Source organism: Pyrus communis, chromosome 9 (assembly GCF_963583255.1).
Source record: "Pyrus communis chromosome 9, drPyrComm1.1, whole genome shotgun sequence".
Classification (NCBI taxonomy): domain Eukaryota; kingdom Viridiplantae; phylum Streptophyta; class Magnoliopsida; order Rosales; family Rosaceae; genus Pyrus; species Pyrus communis.
In genome coordinates, this window is record NC_084811.1 from 21,767,767 (window position 1) to 21,781,505 (window position 13,739).

General features: G+C 37.3%; 1 pseudogene; it reads right to left on the minus strand.

Annotated features, from left to right (window-relative positions):
* Positions 1–11,234: 11,234 nt before the first annotated feature.
* On the minus strand, positions 11,235–13,517 carry LOC137745572 (putative pentatricopeptide repeat-containing protein At3g13770, mitochondrial; annotated as a pseudogene).
* Positions 13,518–13,739: the final 222 nt, after the last annotated feature.

Below are 13,739 nucleotides of genomic sequence, written 5' to 3' on the forward strand. Positions count from 1 at the left end.
ACATGTATTGTAATAGCACCTCTCTACTTTACCTTCCGCTTGTACTCTGGATTAGTTGTATGCTCTGAACATGTCATGCATTATCACTATATTCATTGTTGGCAGTTGAATATTATTATGGTATTTTGTAAGACTTATATTTGAATATTACTTTGAGTAGTTACGCGCGAAATTTATATGCATGATTTACATGTTCTCAGCATATGCATTCATGAAATGGCTTACGTCACCATCGAGTGTCGGCCAGCACGCGGCCATCCCGATGTCCCCCAGGCATCAGGATCGAGGCGTGTAAGATAAAATGAATACTCCTTGGTGAAAACCAAAGACAGCTTATCGAAACTCCGAATGGATTGTGGCGGCAAGGTATGGAACCAATCTTACACCTCACCTTATAGAGTGGTGGCAAATATCTTGCACATGAGAGCGTCGTTGTTCCGATAGAGGATCATTGCACTTTGGTAGTGCTTTAGGTGTTTTTTCGGGTCCTTGTCTCCTTTGAAGGATGTGAAATATGGCATACTGAATTTACATGAAGGTTATGCCTATTCGATCTCATCCATGAAGGGCGACCTGCTTATGTTGATCATGCTTTATCATAGTGCCTCATCAGTGACCTCGTTGCGTTGGAAATCGGTCAATTGCTCTATCAGGAGCCTCTCTAGTTCTTCCTGAATTTGCCTTTGTTAGGGTAGCAAAGCTCTCAGCTACCTTCGGTCGTGACCTGCTGGTCTAGGCTACTCTTTCATGTGCTTGGCTCGTCTATGTCACGGCTGCAGTACATGTGGTACATTCCTAACAAGCAAGCGAATTACTCGTAGGCTGCCAGTTAAACATGAGTCATATCGAGTGACTGCTTCTCTTTGTCCATCATGCTGCCTACTCCAATATGAGGTGAAGTATGCTCATTACAAGCCGAGCCACGAATAAACACTTCGCCTAAAAGGTTGCTCATGTCACTTATCAGAGTATGGCCCCAACCATAAGTGTATGCTTGTTCATGAGCCTAACCAATAGTGTACACTCATCCACGTGCTAAGACAAGAGTATAGGCTATCTCGGGGGCCCAGTCGATAGTGTACATTGCCCGAATGCTCGGTTTGTGGCTGGTCGAGGTGCTGTTTTCCAAGATGTTGCTAGAGAGGTTCGTCGTTTACCCTTGTCTTATTTCGGGATACCATGTTTGGGGCACGCTGCATCTCAGTGCCCTACAAAAGATGATTCACCAAGGTCGTCTGCTGTGCAAGGGAGCTTGTTAACTCTATGACTTGTTAGGACAAGTGTTGTTCGCCATTTGGAGTGGAAGAGTTTGGACGGTATATGTCTCATTGAGTAGTGGAAGTGTAATGGACTCTAGGCGTAAGATTTGAGTTGGGATATGTCAAATCTGCAAAGAAATGGGGTTAAAATACCCCCGATTCAATCGTTGGTCTAGAAATCTGAAATCGGGATGGTTGAACTGGTCTTAGACTGGTTGGGATGGTTTGGTGGGCCACGGAAGTGAGTTGGGCAGCTGAAGTGGGCTGGGCCACATGTGGGGCGCGTGGACATGGTGCGACACTAGGAGCGCGTTGGATTTGAGCCAAGAGGATTGTCGGCGTAGCTCAAGCCTGCAATGCGCCTTGGGCCTGTGCTGTTGAGGCGGCAGCTTAGGCCAGCTCGTGATGAGCCTGGCTTAACTGCCTTACGACTTGGGTTGCTTGGGTCGCCTCCTGGGCTTCTAGTGCAGTTACTCCCTACTCACCGTGGGCTTGCGGCCATGAAACTGGCCCACTCCCCATTGCCACGGTGGTCCTTGTGACTGCCATGGTGGTGGTGCTCCTTGGTGGCAAAGTTCATCCTCTTGCCGCCGCATTAAGCATCGTGGATCATCATGGTGGGGCTACATTTCTTCCTCCATCATTTGATCCAGATCTTTGAATGTAGAAAGTTCCGTTTGCCGTGGTTTCCGAATTTTTCGTCATTGTATTTTTCCCTTACCTCTATTCAAAGAATTAAAAATTCTAGGAATAAAAAAGAGAAAAATTTACGAACAAACGAGAAAGTCTTCTTCGAGCGTGTGAATCAAGATTCTCAATGAAAGCACCAATTTGTGGATGCAAATTTCTATTGTCTTCTCCTTTGACGAAAATACACCTGCAAAATAATAACACCAAGATTAAAGTCAAAAGCCTCACGCACCCACGATGAATAGGGGGGCTTTGGCCGAAGAATCTTCAATGCCAAAGTTAGAATTCTGAAAAGAATGTGTTTAGGAGTTTTTGGGTAGCAAATGACTTAGTTTTTTGGTGGGACAATAAGGCTATTTATAGGGGAGTGGCCGGCCATATATGGTGAAATTGTGTGAATAATTGCAAGATATTATGTGAAATAATATCTTGCAATTAACACGGCAATTAATCCTAAATTAAATAGGAAAATTGGGAGTTACCTTTTGAATAAGGGTTTGATGAGGAGTGATGATAGGGATTCGAATGAATACCATTTTGATCATCTTTGACTCTTCCCTGATTGAGCCGTTACTGTCTGTTGCATGCGCGTGTGAATCCCGGTTGGCCTCGAGGGTAGTTTTGTCCTTTTCACCCAAAAGTTCACGTGTCGCTTCCATAATTTTCTTGATTATTTTTTACTCCACGGTCATATCTTTTGTTTTCATTAAAATAGATTTTCTATTTCTAATTCGAATTTCCAAATTCGAAGGTATTATATGTTGGTTATTTTAAATATTTTTATTTTATTTTATTTTAAAGATTCAAAATTTATTATTTTATTTATTTTTAATATCTAAGAGTTGTATTTTATTTGAAGAGTTATAATCCTTTTTGAAGGGTTTTGAGGAGTTCTTTAAATAAGAAATCTCATACCAAAAAAAAGAACACGTTGAAACTATTCAATCTCCTTCACTTCTTATATTTCTATCGTCTTCAATTTATATTCTTACAATCCCTATTTTGTAATTCTTGGGCAATTGATCACTACTTGGCAATCTCGTCTGCTGTCGATGTGCATAATGGATCAGACATCTTGTAAGGTTTTGGGTTGTATTTTGGAGCTGTAGGCACCTTCATAACCTGCACGTGGGAAGACGTCTACATCTTTAGAGTAGGGATATCGCGCCTCTCTTCTGTTCACGAACCATAAGGGTTTAGGGTTTAGGGTTTAAGGTTTAGGATTATCAGTGTACTATTCCAATGATTTGTTAAATCTAAGAGTAGTCAATCCGTCGAGCATACTGAAGTATTTTAGAGATACGACAAGCTCCAACATCAAGAGTGTTGATATTTGTGACTCAAATCTTGTATCCTTCTTTTACGTCGGAGGTCGGATAAACCTTCTTCTTAGGAACGTACCGCAACTTATTGACGTAACCATTTGTGTTGACAATGATGGATTCGTAGAGGCTGCCTTCAATCAACTCCCATGTTGGTTTTCTCAGCTAGAGACTCTCAAACTGGATGGAATACTGGTTAGTACATTTATGTTTGGTTCTCCTTGGTTTTAGTGGGATTATGTTTAGTTAGGCCTTATTATTTGGTTTTCAGATGAACATGGAGAATTGTAGATTTCCTATGCTTGAAAATCTCAAGCATTTGGAATTAACACTTGGTTTAGATGATTATTGCAATCTTCTTCAGTTAAATTCTTTCATTACAGCGTCTCTTTACTTGCTTAAACTTGTGTTGAATCTAAGTAATGCCTTTTTTCATTTCTTTTAATAAAAAAAATACAATATTCTTTATGTTGAAACTTACTCTTAGATCAAACCAAACCAATAAAAGAAAACCATGAACAACGGAAGTAGGCCTGGCAATTTTTGACACGACCCGATAACCCGACACGACACGACACGAAATTAACAGGTGTTTGGGTCGACACGATAACGAATCGGGTCTTATCGGGTAACCCGATAAGCACCTGTTAAGATAACGGGTTGGGTCGGGTATACACGTGGGTAAACACGATACACGATAAGCAGAATATTATTTTTATAATTTTATAACCCTAAAAAAATACTGTAATAATTATATACATTAATTTTACAATTTTATACCCCTAAAAATTATAATAAATATATATATATATATATATATATTAAATTAACTATAAAATTTATAATAATTATAATTATTATATATACTATAATAATTATACCCCCAAAATATTAAGTCTATCTATACTAATTATATATATATATATATATATATATTCAATTTTATAAAAACTATAATGCATATTAATTAATAATTTAATATGCATGAATCATGATCATGCATTTGCCAACTTGCCGCCCTTTTTGAAAAAAAAAATGGAGGGAAAATAAAAATGTTAAGAAAAGTTGAAAATAAAACAAAAAAGTGAGGGAATTAGGGAAAGATGTTGGAGGGAAAAGTGAAAATGATAAGAAAAAGTTGAAAAGGAAACAAAAAAAAGAGGGGAAAATGAAAATTAATAGAAGTGGTGAGAAATTTTTTTTTTTTTTTAAGTTATTAACTTTTTATCACACACATAATTGTCATGACATATTTCACTATTTTTATAATGACACACGTGACACGTGATGTATGTACTATTCCGTGTACCAGTCAATTATAATTTATACATACAAAATAAATAGATTTAAATCTACTTAATAAATATATATATATATAATTATATATATATATATACACACACACACACGGAACTTGATTGATGGCATACGAATTCTCCAAAACTAATTTCAACGATCCCAACCGTCAAACTTGTTTGTATATGCTTTGAGATCACATCAACAAAAAATCATAAAAAATAAACATTCAGAGATCAAGTAACGGGACAAAGCTTTTCAACGGTTATAAACGAAAAATCACGATTTAACGATTATTTTAACTCCGATTTTGATGATTTTTTATAACTACACTCCTTGACCCTATATGAATACAATGAATGAATTCGATCTTCAATTTAAAATATTTAGACAAGTGGATACCACAAAATCTTTTGTTATACTTAATGAAAGTATAAATAAACTCTAAGTGTTAGTCAATCTATCATTTTACGAATTCTCCAAAACTAATTTCAACGATCCAAACCGTCAAAATTGTTTGTATATGCTTGGAGATCACATCAGCAAAAAATCACAAAAAAAAAAACATTCAGAGATCAAGTAACGGGACAAAGCTTTTCAACGGTTATAAACGAAAAATCACAATTTAACGGTTATTTTAACTCCGATTTTGATGATTTTTTATAACTACACTCCTTGACCCTATATGAATACAATGAATGAATTCGATCTTCAATTTAAAATATTTACACTAGTGGATACCACAAAATCTTATGTTATACTTAATAAAAGTATAAATAAACTCTAAGTGTTAGTCAATCTATCGTTTTACGAATTCTCCAAAACTATTTCAACGATCCAAACCGTCAAAATTGTTTGTATATGCTTGGAGATCACATCAGCAAAAAATCACAAAAAAAAAAACATTCAAAGATCAAGTAAAGGGACAAAGCTTTTCAACGGTTATAAACGAAAAATCACGATTTAACGGTTATTTTAACTCCGATTTTGATGATTTTTTATAACTACACTCCTTGACCCTATATGAATACAATGAATGAATTCGATCTTCAATTTAAAATATTTACACAAATGGATACCACAAAATCTTATGTTATACTTAATAAAAGTATAAATAAACTCTAAGTGTTAGTCAATCTATCGTTTTACGAATTCTCCAAAACTAATTTCAACGATCCAAACCATCAAAATTGTTTGTATATGCTTGGAGATCACATCAGCAAAAAATCACAAAAAAAAAACTTTCAAAGATCAAGTAACGGGACAAAGCTTTTCAACGGTTATAAACGAAAAATCACGATTTAACGGTTATTTTAACTCCGATTTTGATGATTTTTTATAACTACACTCCTTGACCCTATATGAATACAATGAATGAATTCGATCTTCAATTTAAAATATTTACACAAGTGGATACCACAAAATCTTATGTTATACTTAATAAAAGTATAAATAAACTCTAAGTGTTAGTCAATCTATCGTTTTACGAATTCTCCAAAACTAATTTCAACGATCCAAACCGTCAAAATTGTTTGTATATGCTTGGAGATCACATTAGCAAAAAATCACAAAAAAAAAACATTCAAAGATCAAGTAACAGGACAAAGCTTTTCAACGGTTATAAACGAAAAATCACGATTTAACGGTTATTTTAACTCCGATTTTGATGATTTTTTATAATTACACTCCTTGACCCTATATGAATACAATGAATGAATTCGATCTTCAATTTAAAATATTTACACAAGTGGATACCACAAAATCTTATGTTATACTTAATAAAAGTATAAATAAACTCTAAGTGTTAGTCAATCTATCGTTTTACGAATTCTCCAAAACTAATTTCAACGATCCAAACCGTCAAAATTGTTTGTATATGCTTGGAGATCACATCAGCAAAAAATAAAAAAATAAAAAAAAAACATTCAGAGATCAAGTAACGGGACAAAGCTTTTCGACGATTATAAACGAAAAATCAAGATTTAACGGTTATTTTAACTTTGATTTTGATGAATTTTAACAGCTACACTCCTTGACCCTATATGAATACAAAGAATGAATTTGATCTTCAATTTAAAATATTTACACTAGTGGAATTTATATACTTAATAAAAGTATGAATCAACTATAATATTAATAATTATATACATTAATTTAATAATTTTATATCCCTAAAAAGTAAAAACTATAATAATTATATATATATATATATATATTAAATTAAATTTAAAAATTGATGACCCGTTGGATAAAAATATATTTTTTTCTTAACGGGTCATAACGGGTCGGGTCACTTTACCCGTTGGGTAAAGTGACATGACCTGTTAAGGACCCGTTAAGATAACAGGTGTGACACGACACGACCCGTTAAGATAACAGGTGTTACACGAAAACGACACGAACACGACAGACACGACCCGTTTGCCAGGCCTAAACGGAAGCACACTTTATTGATTGAATAAAGGAATACAAGAAAACTCACACATACAAATAGTTTTCTTGTCACATAAGTCTCTCACACACTATATCCACATTAACTATACCCTAACGTTAAGGACCCTTTTTATACTAAATCAAAACCTAATCCTAAACTGAGTTGGAATCCTAAACCTATCTGAAACTTGCGTCCAAGTTTCCCATACCTATTACAATTAGAACTCCCACACCAGTTAGGAACCCTTCTCGGATTCTATACCAACTTCTAACACTTTATATATCTACAAGTGCCACCAAGGGAGGAGTAAATTGACCTCGGAACTTTAGGATCAGGAAGTAAATGCTCTTAACCAACTCAACTATATATAAACCCTTTGCAAACTAACTAAAATACCATTTGGGTTTGTAAGACTTGATGGAATTGCTGGTTTGTTTTGGATTTTCAGGTGCACTTAGAGTTTCTATCCAATAATATTGGGCAGAAGAAACGATAAGAAAGATGCTCCCCCCCCCCCCCCCCCCCCCCCCCCACGCTCCCATGATTACCTTGGAGAAGTGGAAATTAGACGGTTTGAGGGCTGCACTGTTAATTTCCAACTTCTCGATTACTTGACGAAGACTGTTGAACGGGAGAAACTCATTATAAGTCCATTGAAAAGTATGGAACAAAGGGCAAGAAAGTACAATAGTCTTGAAGCAAAACTGCCTCTTGTACTCATGTAGGAGCTTTAGGCCATCTTCAACCGAAATGGCTAAACATAACCTCGTCTAGAATTATAGCCAGGAAAAAATTATTTTTAAATGAATAGTATCATGCCATAATTCATATACCATCTCAAAGGGTAAACATAACCCCTCGATAATTTAATTAAATTACCATTAGATGCTCTTAAATCTAGTCGTTGAATTTGAATCAATTATTACCACTGGAGAGCTGAACCCTAAAAAAATGGCTAAGAAGAGGGCTATAGCAAGCCTATGAGCATACGGTTGAAATTTTGGAACCAACTTTTCGTGGTTGTGTACAAACATTTTCTATAAATCTGAGACATAAGTCAGTATGAATTCTCCTAAACTGAGTATTTCTACCACTAGTATTACAGAAGGCTGTTGCTCTAGAATGCTATTTTTTCTATCTCTGAGGTTTTCAAGAATTTTGCAAAACCTCCAAAGTCGAACTTAAATTCATCCTAAATAAGATAAGTTCCTCCATAAAACATGGGGAAAATACACATGAGAACATCAATACTATACACAAATGTACGTCTCGGCTTGCTTTTGAGCCAGAAATCCCACGAGCAACTTACTTCCTGACCAAATGAATACCAATACATTGAGTACCAATGAACTACAAACTCATGGTTTCCGATAATATCACAAACGTTTAAAACCAATTCAGCTCATACGGTTAGGCAAAAAGATTTTCTAAATGACATCTTAGTGAAAGAAAAAGACATGTCTAGTATATAAAGTGTAAAGAAATTGGGTTCTTGGTACACATAGTTCCTTACACATTAGGTCCAAGGCTTTCCCGAGTATTGTCCACAATGTACCTTAACCTCTCAGTTCAAGTTAATCAATCAAGCACCAAAATACCCAACACAAAAGGTTCATGGTATGTGTGAACCATACAGAACAACCCAAAAAACCCTTTTAAAGATGATAGCTTTGACCGAAATAAATCCAACAAAAAAATCAACCCGAAACAAAGACTATGAATTCAATTGAAAAAGAATGAAATACGAATAGCTGCTGATCCTTTTTTGTACCCATTGTACCAATTCATCACAACATGGGCCTTTTTAGGGTTACACTGTTGCCTACGTTTGACAAAACTTAAAAATATGAGTACAGAGGTAACTGAATCTGAATTTCATCATCTCCAAAGTCTCAACCCTTCATTTGTATATACAAACGAAAAGTCACTAAAATTGGTAAATGGTATGGAACTTAGCAGAAAAAATGCCACACATGCAAAAGAATAACACACCCCGCTTAAAAGAGTAACAGCCAGTTCATTTATAGATATAGGTGATTACCACAATGCTCTAGTTTTAGCTAACAACACCTAAACTACGTTTATGGTTTTCCCAACAGCAGAGAAGACCTCTATGATCAAACCTAGAGATCACCCAAGTATCAACCAAGTTTTATAATGTGAGACTACAACATACTCCGTGCCACTAAAGAAAATGAATATTCTTTGTATGAGTCAGCTGACCACCTCGGTAATGAAATATGGAATTGAGACAATTCACGATACAGTCTAATAAAAACCTTTCAGTGTGTGTTTTACCAACCCAAACGCTTCCAAAAATTTCAGAGAAAATTTCCAGTGATCTGCATTTATATTCTAAATGTGATTTGTAAAACTCATGGAAACCACAACCCGCAGCTCCTATATCACAATTCAGCACATACGAAATTTAATTTATGTTTTCAGGAAACAATTATAAGAAAAAGAAAAATGCTAAATGGTATCAAATTTCTATGGTGTTTAATTTATAACCGACGCAAGAGCTCACATGCCATGTAAGTTTCACATCATTTAGTAAACCTTTTTTTTATACATCTAGCATCATTTTAAGCAAAACCCCCTACTAATCCTATTTAGGTTCCTCAGACTTCAATATATCTTAAAAGTCAACAGTGTAAGCGTGTAAGTATCCAGATATGTTTCAAGCCCTGCTGCCCGTTATGCACACAGATTACAACCCTGGCTCCTATGTATCAATTCAGCACTTTGATTCTCTCCGCGCCTCTAAAACTTATATCTCCAAATGAACAATTACAAGAAAAAAGAAAAACGCTAACCGTTCCCAAAGTTCTACAATGTCTAATTTACAAACTGATGCAATACGTACCATGTAAGTTTTCACATCATTTCGTAAACCTTTGTTATACATCTAGCATCATTCGAAGCAAAACCCGTTACAAATTTATCCTACTTCTGTTCTTCAGACTAACTGTCAACACTCAACAGTGTATGCACTTCAGGCTCATAGATGGCATCCTAGCCCTAGAAATTTTAATTAATGCATCCTAATTCTATAAATTTAGCTACTGATATCACTGCACAATTCAAATTACAAGCATAAAAAGCTATATTAGAGGCAAGAAATTGATGAACTATTCGAAATCATCGACGAGTCAAAACATACAAATAATTGAAAAACAACTAAATTATGAAGTAATCATCAAGCTTCACATCAAAAGCCCAATTAGACATCCCCAAACCATTATTTCAACTACATATCATATCAACAACCGAAAACCCATTTCAACTCTTAAAAAAAATAGGATCGATCTCAGAACGAACCGGCATACCCAGATCGCATGTCAGTCAGATTCAGCCGACCCAGCAACAGAGAGGCCGGCCTGCTCGATCTCGAGCCGTTCGAGGGCTTTCTGGTGGGCCCAAGTCTCGATGGTGAGATCGGGCTTGGCGTTGAGGCCGACGCCGAGGATGACGATGGTGAGGAAGCTGGTGACGTAGCAGGGGAGCTCCCAGTCCTCCCATTTGCGAGACTGACCTGGGGGGAGCGGGGTCCGATTGAAGAGGTAGCCTTTGGGTCGTTCCTCGTGGCCCGGGCTGGTCCACCGGCTCGGACCGGTGGCTGAGCCGCCGCGGGTTCGGAGTGCCTGGACGAGGCGCTGGCGGAGCATTGTGGAGGCGGGTATGGTGAAGACCTTTGCTCCCAGCTCGTAAGGGGGAGAGAGGATGAGAGAGAGGAAAGGAGTGGAGTGAGCGAGCCTTTGGTTTGCCGTGGTATTGCTTATTTGATGGGCCTTTGCTAGAATTATATGGGCCAGGAGGAGAAACCCAACCTCACTCACAGTAATCTCCTTGGGCCTTATTTATTTATTTATATTGTTTTACGTAACAATTTTGACACTCCGTTTAGTTCTATGCATTTTCGTTAGATGAGTAAAAAATTATAAACGATTTACTACTTAGCGACGAGTGAAGGGAAACTTTGTCCTTTTGCGCATTAAACCATTCTACTTTTGTACAAGTTACAAAGTCTATTTTCAAAAGAGTAATGCTACACTTATCATAATCTCGTCTAAAACAATATATCTGTTTACACTAACCTCTTTGCCTTTGTTTCTGCCCCAGTATTCTACGTTTCACAATTCATTTTCATGTCACGGTTATAGTATAACTGCATTTTGTATCCATTTCACTCTTAAGTCAGATACTTGTAGCTTTAAAGGAGGATCTTCACACTCACCAGTAATCTTTGCAAGAACACATTCCTCCAACAATGTGATTAAACCGGTTTTTATCTCTCATACACATTTGTCTTCCTTAAATCTTCGAGACAAGTTTGGCGAAGTTATGGCAATCAACACAAATCTGAAGGTTACTGGCACTCTTTCAGGAGTAGCAATCATCCCAAAGGCCAAAACCAGTTTTTCATGTGGCTTGGGAGTGTCTTCTCCTTCTGCTCATCATCCACATCATAGAAAACACAACCCAAATCAGGAACATAACCAGCTTCCTTCAACTTAATTGACAATTCTTTCTTGAGAGCAATTGCTTGCATGAAATGTATGAAGGATTTGGTCAAACTCAATCCAACTTCTTCCTGGCTCCCTTATCACAACCTTCTCTAACATCAATTCCCTTATGATTCTTGCATCTTCCCATCTCCCTGTAGAAGCATATAAATTAGAAAGAATGACATAGTTACCAGCATTTTCAGGCTCAATCTGTAAAAGTTGGAAACCCACAAATTCACCAATGTCGATATTTGAGTGAACTCTACAAGCACCTAATAACAAACCCCATATAGCAGCGGTTGCTTCAAAACGCATCTTTTTTATAAACTCAAATGCCTCTTCAACTCGACCAGCACGCCCAAGAAGATCAACGACACACCCAGAGTGTTCAAGCTCTGGCTCAATTCCATTTTCACCTTTTTCCATCTCATAAAACTATTCCAACCCTCTTTCATTCCTCCATGGCTGCAACCGAATAAAACCACCAAAAAAGTGACACTGTCTGGTCTGACCTTATTTTCCTCTTTCATTAATTTGAAAAGCTTAACCACCTCTTTACCCATTCCGTGTTTACTATACCCTACAAGCATAGCATTCCACGAGATGATGGTTCTCTCTGTCATGCTATCAAAGATCCTTCTTGAGTAACTCAGGTTTCCACATTTAGAGTACATATCAATCAACGAGTTCAGAAGAACCACATATGAGGGCAGTTCCCGACAAAGGATGTGGCTGTGAACTTGCCTGCCAAGGTCCAATTCAGCAAGCCCTGATAATGCTGTTGACACACTCGCATAAGTGACGTAGTTCGAAATCATTCCTTCTCTCTGCAACTGGCGGAGTAGCTCCAAAGCCTCCTCATCAGGACCCAGCTGGGCATATCCAGAGATTATAGCAGTGCAAGAAACAACATCCCTTTCTGGCAAGCAGTCAAAAACTCCTCGGGCTTCATAGATTCTACCAGCTTTGGCATAAATGTCAAGAAGTGAGCTCCCAACAAATATGTGCGACTCAAAATTTCTTCTTATTATTAGAGAGTGGATTTTCCTTCCCAAGTCCAATCCCGAAGCGCCTGTACATGAAGTAATTATGGTCACAAACGTGAACTCATTAGGCTCCATACCTGCAAAATTATCAATACAAGAAGCCCCTGTTAAACAAAGAGAGAGAAAACATAATAACAATAATGCCTAACTAATCAAAAGATCATTTTTTTTTTCTTAAGGAAAGGAAGATAAAGGATTAGACAGTCGAGCTACACATAAGGCTTGGTCATCCGTCTACCATGGTAGCCTGACTCTCTAAACCCACACAAGAAGGTCAGAAAGAACCAAGGCCCTGAGATTTAGCCATCAACTACAAAATAGGCTACTTCCTTCCTGCTCAGAGCGATTAGAAATGGAAACTCCTTAATAGAATGACCCCCTTGTTCCCTATCTCCAAAACCCGTCAAAGGAAAAAAACAATACATCAACGAAAAAAGGAAAGCTCGACGCACTTAAACTCAAATTAAAAACTTTACTCACAACACAAGCAATGTCTCAACGACGCACTTATATAAACTCGAATTAAGAACAATAATACCTGGTCTTAACATCTGTACAAGAAGTTTCAAGGCTTCAGAGGCATACCCCCTCTTAGAATAAGCCGAAACCATGGCCGTCCAAGACACAACATTTCTTTCGGGCATTTCGTTGAGCATACGGCCTGCGTCACCCAAACAATCGCAGTAGTTGTAGAAGATGATCAGCCGGGTTCCGAGATGCACAGGCGGAAGATAACAGGTTCTGATCATGTGGCCTTGGACTCTTTGGCCTTCTCTGAAGGCCTTTCGGTTTACGCACTCATTTAAGAGTGTATAGTAGCCGTCGAACTTCATCTCAAGGCCTATAGCGGCCATTTCCAACAGAGCTTCTCTCAGTTGACCGTTGGAGCATAGAGATTTAAAATTCTGTGGATTTGGAGGGAAGGAAGAAAGGCAGAGTTGACGGGCAAATTGGTTGGCCATTTCCAAAAAGGTAACCTTCTAAATTGTTTAGACGGCTTAAAGATCTTCAAGGTCCAAGAGGTTATGTCCCCGTTTTTTTATTTCCTCCCCAAAAAATTATAAAATCTCACGAGATGCGCACTCATACATCACAACACGGATTAAACACTGATCTTCTCGTCCCTTTTGTCTATCCCACATGAATAGTCATAATTGATCCATACCCGCGTGCTCAACTAATCT